Here is a 12,480-nt window from a genome sequence, read left to right on the forward strand (position 1 = left end):
GCCTGTTCCCACTGCTCCACCCCCCAGAAGGACTGCTAAGGTGATGGCAGTAACCGGCTCCCGTCAAGGCAGTCGTCTCAGCGCGGCTTCTCTTCCTAGAGATCTAGGAATTGATCTGAGGAATAATAGGTGATCTGAGGAATAATAGTCTAGGTGGAAGGGACCTAAGTGCCCTGAGTGGCATCTCTGGTGCTACCCTGTTTGCTGTGCTACCTGCCAGCCACAGGCTGTGTCAAGCTGGTCCAACATGGTTATGACCACCTGTGACACCAAGGCCAGCAAGTCCAACAAGCCTTTCTGACACCTTGGATGAAAGTTCAGCACTGCCCTTGGAAGCATGACCCCTGCTTGTGACAAACAGTGTCCCTGCTCAGCCCAGAATGTGATTGGTTATGGGACTTGTGTACTGTGTGAAAGGTCTCAAACACAGTTTGCTGTAAAGTTCCCACTGTCTTCCCACAGGAACTCTGTGCAGAGTGATATCAGAGCTAAAGGGCTGGTGGGGGTTGCTGTGAATGAGGACAATAGCCTGGATGGCTTGCGGAGGGACAGCATTTAAAACAGAAGAAGTTTCCTCAGGAGAGGGGCTATCTCTCCTGGGCAGATCAGGTATATTTACAGCTCTAACCAGGCATTCTGGTAACCATCTGGGAGCAGAGTGTATCTGGTCAAGAATGCAGGCCAAACCTCGTCCCCATATAAGGACCAGGTCTGGGCCCTTCCAACGTCCCATGAGGGGATCTCGCCACATGGCTAGTGGCTGGGTGGCATCTGGAGAAGGGTACCAGTGCCTGTCAGTGGCAGAGTGCCCTGCAGCATCTAAGGTGAGGAAGTTGAGAACAAACAGAGCATGCCTCAACTGATCTCTGGGGGAGGTGAAATGAAGGTTAGAAGACTTGACGTGAGCCAACCAGGTCTTTAGGGTCTGGTGGGCTCGTTCTATTATGCCCTGTCCCTGGGGATTGTAAGGTATCCCTGTGGTATGAATAATTTGTAGACTATGACAAAAATTTTTGAAGCCTGTGCTGGTATAAGCAGGGCCATTGTCTGTCTTTATCTTAGCTGGTTTTCCCAAGGCAGAAAAGGCAAGAATCAGGTGAGAAAGAACATCCTTTGTGGCTTCCCCAGCATGAGGAGAGGCGAAGATAAAGCCACTAAAGGTATCTATAGAGACATGGATAAATTTTTGTCTGCCAAATTCAGGGCAATGAGTAACCTCCATCTGCCAGATTTGGTTGGGAAGGAGGCCTCGAGGGTTGACTCCCAAGTGTGGGGCAGGGTGAGAAACAACACAAGAGGGACATTGTTTGACAATTTCTCGGGCCTGTTGTTTAGAGATCTTAAAAAGAAGACGGAGGGTCTGAGAATTTAAATGGTGGATCTTATGGGCAGTTTGGGCCTGTAGGACTGAGCCGACCATGACAGGGAAAGTTAGCCTGGTGGCATCATTGGCCTGTGCATTGTCATTGGTTAACGCCAGAAAGATCACTATGGGCTCTAATATGGCCTATAAAAAATGGGTGTTGGCGAGTCAGGACAAGCTGTTGAATCTGGGAGAAAAGTGGGGTGGCGTTGGAGGTAGGCCTTATGGCTGGAGAGGTTTCTAACAAGGGGATGGAAAAGGCAATATAGGCACTATCTGTATAGATATGAATAGGTTGATCAGAATAGGTCTGAAAAACCTTTAAAATTGCTGAAAGTTCCACAGGTGCAGCGAGGAGAAGGTCATCCATGTAATGTAAGATATATATCTGGGGCCAATTAAGGCAGACAGGGTCCACAGCCTGAGCCACGAATTTCTGGCAGAGAATAGGGCTGTTGGCCATGCCCTGGGGTAATACCTTCCATTGGTAGCGAAGCATAGGTCCCTGAAAATTGGGGCGGGAAAGGTGAATGCAAAATAGGCTCTATCCTCAGGGTGCAAGGGAATAGTAAAGAAACAATCTTTAAGGTCAATGACCATCTTGTAAAATTTAGCAGGAATGGCCACAGGCGAAGGCAATCCAGGCTGAAGTGCCCCCATAGGCCTCATTACCTTATTTACTGCCCTTAAGTCTTGAAGGAGCCTCCATTTCCTGACTTCTTTTTAATAACAAATATAGGTGTATTCCAAGGGGAGTTGGAGGGCTCAATGTGGCCAGCCATAAGCTGCTCCTGTACAAGCATAGTGGCGGCCTGTAGCTTTTCTTGAGTAAGGGGCTACTGATCCACCCAGACAGGGGTCTGGGTCATCCAGGTAATTTTGTCTGCATGGGGTACAGGAGGGTCCGTGGCCACTACTAAAAACCCGAATATCCCAGCCCATATCTATCCTCCTTGGGAACGAGCTGAGTTGGTTGGACTCTCCCCTGAGCTGCCTTGCCCAAGCCCGTGCCAGGGATATAATTCATCCATAGCATTTGTTGTGTGACTGTAGAGTTTGAGCTATATAAGATTACTTGCATTTGTGAAAGTATGTCCCTTCCCCAAAGATTAACAGGCAGGCCCGGAACCACAAAAGGAGTGACAGTCCCCTGGTTTCCTTCCTTGTCCTTCCAGGAAAGTGTCCTTGAACTAATTAAAGGATTATTAGACTGACCGATTCCTTTTAAATCGGTGAGGGATGGAACCAGTGGCCAAGCAGATGGCCAGTGAGACTGAGAGATGACTGTGGTATCCTTGCCCCTGTATCCAAGATCCCCTGAAACTTCTTTCCCTAGTAAGGGTGAGAGTAGGGTGATCCTGAGTAACAGGCTGGACCCAGTAGGCATCCGAGGAGCCCAATCCGGCTGACCCCTGAGGGGTGTTTGTAATTGAGGGATTGCCACAGACAGACGAGGGTAGAGGAACCAGCTGTGCCAGGCGTGTACCTTGAGGAATCGTGACCATGCCGTTTACAGCAGTGACCAGAATCTTAATTTCACCTGTGAAATCACTATCTATTATGCCAGGGTAAACCTGGACCCCTTGGAGGGCCGCAGAAGCACGGCCAAGGACAAGCGTGCAAGCATCAGGAGGTAAGGGCCCTGTCACCTCTGTAGGGATGACCTGAGCCCCTTCAAGGCACACAAATCCAATCCGGCACTGCCTCCGGGGGGAGGAGAATGGAACTGGGGCGCGAGAATTTGTTGAGTCTGGGAAGGCAGGAGGTGAGTGGACCTCAGGGCCCCAGGGTACGCTCTTGGAGGCATTGGGGCCAGGGGCTGGCCCCTTTGGAAGTTTCCCGGGACCTCAGAGGAAGGGGCTGAGCGAGATAATTGGTTTTTGACCTGCATTCTGTAGCCCAATGGCCGCCTTTGTAGCAGCGGGGGCAGAGAGTGGAAGGCAGGGGCCTCATAGAGGCGGCCTCCTGAGCTGGCTGGGCTAAGGGCGCGAGGCTGTGACCTTTCTGGGGACATTCCCTAACGAAATGTCCAGGTTGTTTACAGAAATAACAGGTGCAGGCTCCAGGCTGTTGTGAAGCCCTGAGGGCGGCACGAATGGCTAATCCCATGGCATGGGCGGTGCTAACACCTGAACAGAGTCTGACATATTCAGACAGGTCCGCTCTGTTTTTATGAGGGCAGAGGACTTCCTGGCAGGCAGGGTTTGCATTTTCTTTTCTTTTTTTTCTTTTTTCTTTTTTTTGGCTTTTCTAGACAAGCTTTCTCTGCATAGCTTTGCGCCTTTCCTGGAGCTCACTTGGTAGCCCAGGCTGGCCTCCAACTCACAGAGATCCACCTGGTTCTGCCTCCCGAGTGCTGGGATTAAAGGCGTGCGCCACCACCGCCCGGCTCAGGGTTTGCATTTTCAAAGGCCAAGTGTTTAACAAAGGTGCTTTCGTGTTCGTTCGGCCCCAAAAGTCTCTCAGCTGCATCATTTAAGTGAGAAACAAAGTCACTAAAAGATTCATCAGGGCCTTGAAGAATCTTTGCTAATGAGGTGGTAGCTGAACCCTTTTGGGGCAGGCATTTCCAGGCCCGGACCCCCGCATTTTGAATCTGGGCCAGGAGGCCAGGAGGCCAGGAGGGAATTTTGCCTGTGCTGCATTTGTATCATAAGGGGGGTTGCCGAGAAGTTTCTTTAGCGTCCAAGTTTTTGAGGACGGATGTTCAATATTTTTTGAGCAACTTCTCAACAATTTTCTGTAAATTCTGTTTTCCAGAGGACAAAGTCACCCCCAGAAAGAGCTGCATGGGCAAGGTTGATATCAGTCATTAGGAGTCAACCAATGTTTGCTCTGGTTTTCCACCAAGGCCAGTGTAAAAGGAGCTGTAGGACCATACTGAGCACAGGCAGATTTCAGCTTTTCAACAAAGTGGAAATTTAATTTGTAATAAGTCTGTCCTCTGAAAACAGCTGTGGCTCCTCCTCCTCTTCCTCCCCCTCCCCCTCATCATTTTGATCTTCCAAACCCCCTGAGGGGCTGCTCTGGGCAGCCGCCTCTGAGTCCCCAGAGGTCTGGCTCCCGGTAACAGGAAATGCCAGGACAGGCTGAGGCTTACATTTGGATTTACTAGATTTTTGAGATGGTTTTAGTGGCCTGGAGCCACCACTTCAAGGGCAAGATCTTTAAGTTCTTTGTCAAGAGTTTTCAATTCCCTTAAAAGCTCAACATGTTCCCTGCGAGCCTGGAGGGCCTGTCACAGTGAGCCGAGATCTGGGACAGGGGGAGCCAACTCATCAAGAATGGCCCGCAAAAGTGGGAAGACAAGAAACATAGGGAGGGGGCATTGCAGAAGGGGGAACCGCCGGGGATTTTTGAGGTGGTATAAAAGGGCCCAAGGACTCCTGTTTTAAGGGGAGATTTTTGCAGGGGGCCAGTCTGGATTATGGTAATGGGCCGCCCCTTTCTCTAGGGAAGCCTCCTCGGTGGGGTCTGGAGGGGAGTTAGAGGTAAAATTATTAACAGAGGGATAAAGATGGGCAGGAGCAGACTCCTGGGGATTGTTAGGTGTAAAAGTCGTGAGTGTCCCCTCTTCCATAGAGTGCAGGTTGTGATCCGAGGGACAGACCGAAGGTGGATGAGAGGGCGCTCGGGAGTCTTAGGGCAGGTAGAGGGGGAGTGAAAGGCTTCTTTTAAGATTTTTTTCTTCTATATTAATAAGTTCTTGTATGTCAGGGGAATGTTTATAGACCCTAAGAATGTCATTAATAAAAAAAGGCTTTAAGGTCTTTTTTCTTTACCCTAGTTCCTTGTGTCTTGAGGGGCTCATTTAGGCCAGAAAGGAATAAATCTTGTGACGATGTTGCCTGTTCCATGGCTCATCACTTTCTTACCTGCGTCGTCTCTGCTCTCCTCTGGGATCATGCCCTGAACCAGGAGATTTCAGGGGGATCCAACAACTTCACCAAGGCCTTGGTCTTCCTCTGGGAGGCAAACATTCCAAACCTTAAGAGGTGGTTTCATCCACATTGGACGCCAGTTGCCCCACCTGCAGGGCTACAACGGGGTTCTCGACCACCCTAAGGAGGTAATGTAGGGACAGGAGATACAAAGGAATACACCAAGTCTAGATTCTGATCAAGGTGCAACTTTATTTTCTTCAGAAAGGTTTATATAGTTCCTGCAGGTATTTCCTTTCAGAAAGGTTTATATAGTTCCTGCAGGGTGGGGGGAGCAAGAAACTGTCATCTGCATAAGGTGGGGCAAGCTAACAGGATGTTTGTATAGGATGTTTACAGGGTGAAAGGGTCAAGGGCTCTGACTCAATGCCCTGTTGCTAGGCAACCTGACAGTAAGATGATCTAGTTCCTGTCTTATTGGGGTCTGTATTTTTCCACTAACTAGAGATTCTGTCCTTGTCCCTGACAAAGGAGATCAAGCAGAACCAATAGAAGATCTTCCAGAGAATAAAAAAACAGGTACTGAAAAAGTTGATGCCTATGGGGAGAAAAACTTTGACATAGTCTTGAAGCATCATGACAGGGCCAAGGAACTGGGATGTGCCAGCATGGCTTACAACCAGTCAAGCAGCTGTGTACTTTGAAAAGGATGACCATGACAAATTCCTGGAGTTTGTGAGACCATTGCAATGGGCAGAGATGATCAGAAAGACTACTAACAGATTTCCAAAGGTGGCCAAATTGGCACTTCCTATTTCAAAGAGGAAAAATACAAAGATACCATCATTTCCATAAGTCTCTGACATAGAACTGAACCCCAGATAGGCTCACAAAAGGCCAGCAGGCAGAGAAAATCCTGAAAGAGCAAGAGTAGCTGGCCTACACCAACTCTGACTTGGCATTTGAGGGGAGGAATATGGGCAACAAATGCTTCCAAAAAGGGGACTAGTCCCAATCTATGAAGCATTATACAGAAACCATTAAATGGATCCAAAGAGATGCCACACTGTACAGGAACCTAGAGTTACAGCTGGTGTTCCAGGATTGTGAGGAATGCAGTCAGTTGAAGCTGACGTTGATCAAGAGTTACAGAGGGAAACAATTGCCCTGGGTTCAGGGAAGGCTATACCCAAGCTAGGGATGTGTACCAGAGGGAGCTGTACTTCAGTGGTAAGGAGACAGTGGATAGTTACCAGCATTATATGATGGTGCAGTACAATTGCCAGGATAGTTCAGAGGAGGTAAAGCAGAAGACCATGGCAAACCTCAAGGTGTGGGTTTTTCTTGCAGTAGATGGGAACAAACACAGAGACCTACAATTGGAGAATGTACAGACAGTGAGAGACTTTGGAGTACTCAGTCCTAAATGAGATGTTTTCATCAAAGCCCTCCCCTCAAGGTCAGGGATCTATGCAGAAGAGGAGGAGAAAAGGCTATTACAAGCCAGAGGTGGTGGATGATTCCAAGGAAACAGTGTCTTCCAGATACAGCAGGACTGATTCACATGTGAACTCATAGAGATGGTGGCACCATTCACAAGACCTGCATCGGTTCAAGCCAGATAGGGTCCTTACACTGAGACAGGGAAGTGGACACAGGCTTCTATCCCTAACCAAGAAACTATCTGCAACCGACAATGGCTGGCAAAGGAAAAACCAGTTTTCTCCAGTGAGTCACCTTAGGCATATTAACCATACCTTAGGGTGGGCTACATGCCCAGGAACAGTTGGTTGGCCAATACAAAATGAACTCAACAATAATTTTGTGGACTTTCTGTCTCATTCATGTGTGTTCCCATGCATATGCCAGTGCACATGTGGAGGTCCGAGGACAACTTCCAGGAGTCAGTTCTCTCCTTTACATCATTTGGGTCCCACGGATGAAACTTAGGTGTCTGGCTTGGTGAGAAGCACCATTATCAGCTGAGCCATCTCTCCAACACAAATTCCTCCTTTAATCACTCTTTCTCTCTCCTCATTTTGTCCTTTTTTCTCACATCCATTCTTTTAAGATAAACCTCTTACTCTTACACACCTTAAATGTCTATGCTAATGTCACTGAGATAGTCTTATTACCTACTGTTCTAATAGTTTGACTTTTTCTCATTTATTGCCTCTCCTGATATGCCCTTGCTGTGGTTTATTAACTCACATGGCTTATAAATTAGTATTAGGAGCCATGTTTAGAAAGTGTTTCACACTTTCCCACCTGGTATACTAAGCTGTGGAAGGATCAGTCCAGGCCAGTTTGTGCTTGCTTCTGTGGCCTAGGAGTTTTACTGTGCTGGATCCTAGTGATTAAAGTCAATTTCTTACACTCTTGTTTCTTAGGTTTCTTTGTGCATTTAAGTCCTTTGGAGGAACTTCTAAAAGTGATAGGATATTCTGCCCTCATCCCAGGACAATCTCATTGGAATTTCTGCAGTGGCCTACAATTATTAGCATTTTAAAGCTCCCACATCACTCTAACATGCAACTTAGCACAGACTGAATTAGGTCAACACCCCCTTAATAACACTCCACAACTATTTTTCAAACTTAGAAGTTTAAATCAAGACACATGGCTAGGCATATGGGCACATACCTGTGATCGTAACTGTTTGGGAAGCCTGAAGAAAAAAGATTACAAAATCAAGGCCTGCCTGAGCTACAAAGTGAATACAAGGGCAACCTGGGCAATTCAGAGAGATCCTGTCTCGTAAGTTTAAAAGGGCTAAGTATGTGTGAATAAATCTCTTGTGTTCTATTTGAGAGGCCCAGGGTTCAGGACACAGTATCCCAGAGTACTGGGGGGTGGGGGTGGGGAGAGAAGACATCAGTTCGTCCTTGGAATAATTAAGCTCTGAGACAAAGTTAAGAAAGCTTTGTGTTTATATGAAATAACCATTCACATGCGTGTTTTTAGACTCCAGGATCCAGACCCCTTTCAAATCAGATGCCATGCTAAGGTCAGTAAGCTAGGAGTCCATTTTCCTGCTCCTACCCCTGGATAATGTGGTCTTTTTTTTTTTTTTGTATTCTTAGGAGAGAAAGATTATCAATTTGCAAAATTTTTGCAGCTGGGAGGGTGGTAAATGGGGCCTTATTTTATTTGGGGTTACAATGGTGGCCCTGCAGGACTTAATAGTGTTCATCTGTCCTTATTTCTCTTTTCTCATAGTCTCCAGTGAATCCATCTACGTGCTACATGTTGATTCCACTAAGCCTTAGTGACGAAGGGCTCCTTTGGTGGTGGCCAGCCTTGCCCCCATTCTCCAGGAAACCTGGGAGATTTCTCAGCTTAGAAGGCTTCTGGAAGTTGTAGCTAACAATCTCAAGGAAGCACCCTGGGAGAGCATAGGTTCTTTGAAGATGTGAAGTCTCAGTGGACAGGCCACTGGACCCCTCTCTCCAGGGAAGGGCAAACATGGACCTCTCTCTCCAGTGAAGGGCAAACATGGACCTCTCTCCAGGGAAGGGCAAACATGGACCCCTCTCCAGGGAAGGAGAAAGCTGTCCCCACTCTAGTGAAGGGCAAATGTGGACCTGTCTCCAGGGAAGGGCACACCTGAACCCCTCTCTCCAGGGAAGGGCAAAGCTGTCCTTCTTGCATCTGCTGGATGTGCAGATGCCACCCCAAGATGCCACCTGCAGTTAAAGAGCAAGAAGTAACTGGACTGCTTCCCAAGGACTTGTGAACAAATTCTTGAAATGTGTATTGAAACGAACCCATAGGGTTTGCTATTTTCCTATAACACTAAAAATCCACTGATTAGTTATGAACAGCCTTAATTTTCACATTGTTCCCTCTACAGTGCCCCTAAGACTGTAGAGGGGCTGTAGAGCTGGTTCCTCATCATTTCTACCTTGGCAGCATTAATTTAAAATTTGAAATACAACTATGCTATTTACCCTTCTGTAAGAGGACACAAATCTTTCCATGCTTGTTCCCTTCATTTCTAAATTATTTGCTTTTCTCAAAAGATATTAGTCTTTACCTTTTGTTTATCTTTATCAGTTTGTTTATCTTTATCTTCATCAGTTTGTTTTTAGACAGGCTTCTCTTAAGGTGATTTTAGGGCCCTCTCCAAAGGCCCCACACAGTGATGACCACTAGAGTTACCTTGGCAGGAAGGATTGGAAGGAGCAAAAGCACTCATATTTTCTATATAAAACTTTTTACTTTCTTAAACTAGAACATATTAACTAACTTCATATTATTTTAAAATATTAAATAAATAAAGTCACAAAGACACTAAAAATGTTAGGATGTTTGCAACCTCTTACCATGCAGTTTCTTATAAATGTACTTATGCACATAAATAGATACACAAAATAATGTTTGTAAGGAACATAAGATACTTCCTAGAACATTGTAAATCCATTGTTTAGTAAATAAAAAGTTCAATATATGTGCTTTAAGAAAGGATGAGCATTAAACCTTTTCCAAAAGGAAGTTCCGAGTGTGGAGTATACCAGGCTGCTTGTGCATAACTTCTGATATTTTCTTTGTTCTCAAGAAACTGGAGTGAGTCAGAGTCGAGGTGCATGCTGAGTTGAGCTCACTTCATAGCTCAAACTGACATGGGCATAATTTAAAGCTAGCAGGCTTGTCCAAAGTTTCAGCTTTTAGTGGAAGTTGTCTGATTTTGATTGATGGCATAGGACCAGGGGTTCTGAACACTCATTGTGACTGACCCAGGCTGAGCACTGCTAGGCAGATGGTATGCTGTATTCCTGTGATTTTTATGATTCTAGCTAAAGCCCTTGGACATGAGTAGCTCTTGTATCCTGAACTCTTCAGTTGCTTCTGGACCCTAACCCTATGACCCCAACACATCTGGCTATTTCTTCAGACCTCAAATCTCAAATAGACAGTACTAGACTTTGAACAGTGTCTGAGACTTGGGTCACGTATGAAATTGGAGGTGGGCACAAATCTACGACTGTGGAGAATAGGAGACAGGGCAAACCAGGGACCACTTGTGGGAGTAGCCAACCAATATCTGACTCTATGAGCTGGAACCATAACCAGCTTGTGTGGTCAAGAAGCTGAGACTAGATAGGCCAGGGACTGAGGGGAAAACCAAATGGTACTGTTCTAAAGCAATGGTTCTCAAACTTCCAAATGCAGCAACCCTTTAGTATAGTTCCTCATGTTGTGGTAACCCCCAACTATAATATATTTTTGTTGTGACTTCATTGCTACTGTTATGAATCATAATATAAATATTTTTAGAAATATAAGTTTGCCAAATGTAGGTGGAAGTGTCTCTTCCACCTGCCTGTTCCCAAATACCCAGCAGCTACTTCTTAAATCATTTACTCAGAGGCTTAATATTATTTATAAATGCTCAGCTGGTAGCTTAGGCTTATTACTAACTAGCTCTTACACTTAAGTTAACCCATAATTCTTATCTATGTTTATCCACGTAGCTTGGTACCTTTTCTCAGTGTGGCATTCTCATCTCGTTTCCTCTGCATCTGGCTGATGACTCCTTGACTCCACCTCCTTCTTCCCATCATTCTCAGTTTGTCTTTCCCACCTAACTTCCTGCCCAGCTACCAGCCAATCAGTGTTTTATTAAACCAATTTTAAGTGACAAATCTTTACAGCATATAAGAGGATTATTCCACAGCATTTCCCTCTTTTTGTCTAATTAAAAGGGAAGGTTTTAAATTTTTTTAAAATTTATTTATTTTTATTTTATGTGCATTGGTATTTTGTCTGCATGTATGTTTGTGTGAGGGTCCTATGGAACTGGAGTTACAGACAGTTGTGAGCTGCCCTGTGGGTGCTGGGAATTAAACCCGGGCCCTTTGGAAGAGCAGTCAGTGCTCTTAACCACTGAGCCATCTCTCCAGCCCCAAAGGTTTTAAATTTAACATAGTAAGATTATATATAACAAAGCAGTTATTAAGTAATAATTATAGTAACTCTATGTAATTCATTTGCATTTGGCAAATTTAGAGAAAATACTTATCTTATCTTGGTGAGTCTAAAATTTTGTATCTAATTTATCTTTTACTATAATGAAAACTATAACTGTAACTATCTAGTCTTCAGCTCCATCAAAGACTCCAAACGCATGTAATGTTACCTATGGACAGGGACATCAGGCTGCCTGGACAGTCACCCAAAATTCCTCTGCAACATTGGGGCATCCACTTTCAGCCTACAGGACTAGCAGATCTGACAGACTTATCTGTGAAGTAGGATTTTTGAAGGACTGTCCCACCTTGTCTTGGCAAAGTTCTGCAGTCCCTTTCTTTTGTGTCCTGCTTGTCCAATTTATATAGCATATTGTCAGCAATTGAGGCAAGGGCACTTTCTTTGCCTACAAGACTAGCTTTTGCCATAAAGAAAACAAACTCCATATGGAGTTTCTTCAATGTCCATCATCCTCTTTGAAGTAATTGGTGCTGCCAGACCAGACCTGTCTCACTGTCGAGAAAAGTCTAAGTTCTTAAAAGCCATATTCTTTTTTTTTTTTTTTTTTTTTTTTTTCAAGACGGGGTTTCTCTGTGTAGCTTTGCGCCTTTCCTGGAACTTGCTTTGGAGACCAGGCTGGCCTCGAACTCACAGAGATCCACCTGCCTCTGCCTCCCAAGTGCTGGGATTAAAGGCGTGCGCCACCACCGCCCAGCTTTAAATGCCATATTCTATAGGTCTTTGAAGTGTTTGAAGATTGTCTATCTATCTGAAATATATTTCTGTTTGATCTTGAAAACATACATAATAAGACTATAAGTTTGCTATTATAGATGACTATTAGTCTGTATTTCTTAATTATATATTACATTTTTAAATGAGCTGCATAAGCATAATACCCTAAACAAGAGTAGAAAGATACATACAGTATAATGACATTAACTTTAAATTTATATCAATAAACTAAAATCTATACTGATATAAAATGTATATGGTTAACAGTTGTTTTTTTGATTAAAGTAGATTTAATAATATACTCTTTCCCCTCATCATTTCTATATTACATCCCCCTTTCTTCTTTTAGAAAGAGATTGACTATGACCAATAACAATTTGTAACCAAACCCCCTAAACAAAGACAAACATCCATAACCCATTTTTTGGGAATGTGAGTGTAGTTTTCTAGGCTACTTCCTGTTGATTGGGGGCACTGTTAATCTTATGGGGACCTTGAGAAAATTTAGAATTATGGTCAAGTCCTGATTGG

At 44.8% G+C, this 12,480-nt stretch overlaps 1 pseudogene; it reads left to right on the forward strand.

The window, feature by feature from the left end:
- The first annotated feature begins 749 nt into the window (after window positions 1–749).
- On the forward strand, window positions 750–6,897 carry LOC121832648 (stress-induced-phosphoprotein 1-like; annotated as a pseudogene).
- Window positions 6,898–12,480: the final 5,583 nt, after the last annotated feature.

This window comes from Peromyscus maniculatus, chromosome 10 (genome assembly GCF_049852395.1).
Source record: "Peromyscus maniculatus bairdii isolate BWxNUB_F1_BW_parent chromosome 10, HU_Pman_BW_mat_3.1, whole genome shotgun sequence".
Taxonomy (NCBI): domain Eukaryota; kingdom Metazoa; phylum Chordata; class Mammalia; order Rodentia; family Cricetidae; genus Peromyscus; species Peromyscus maniculatus.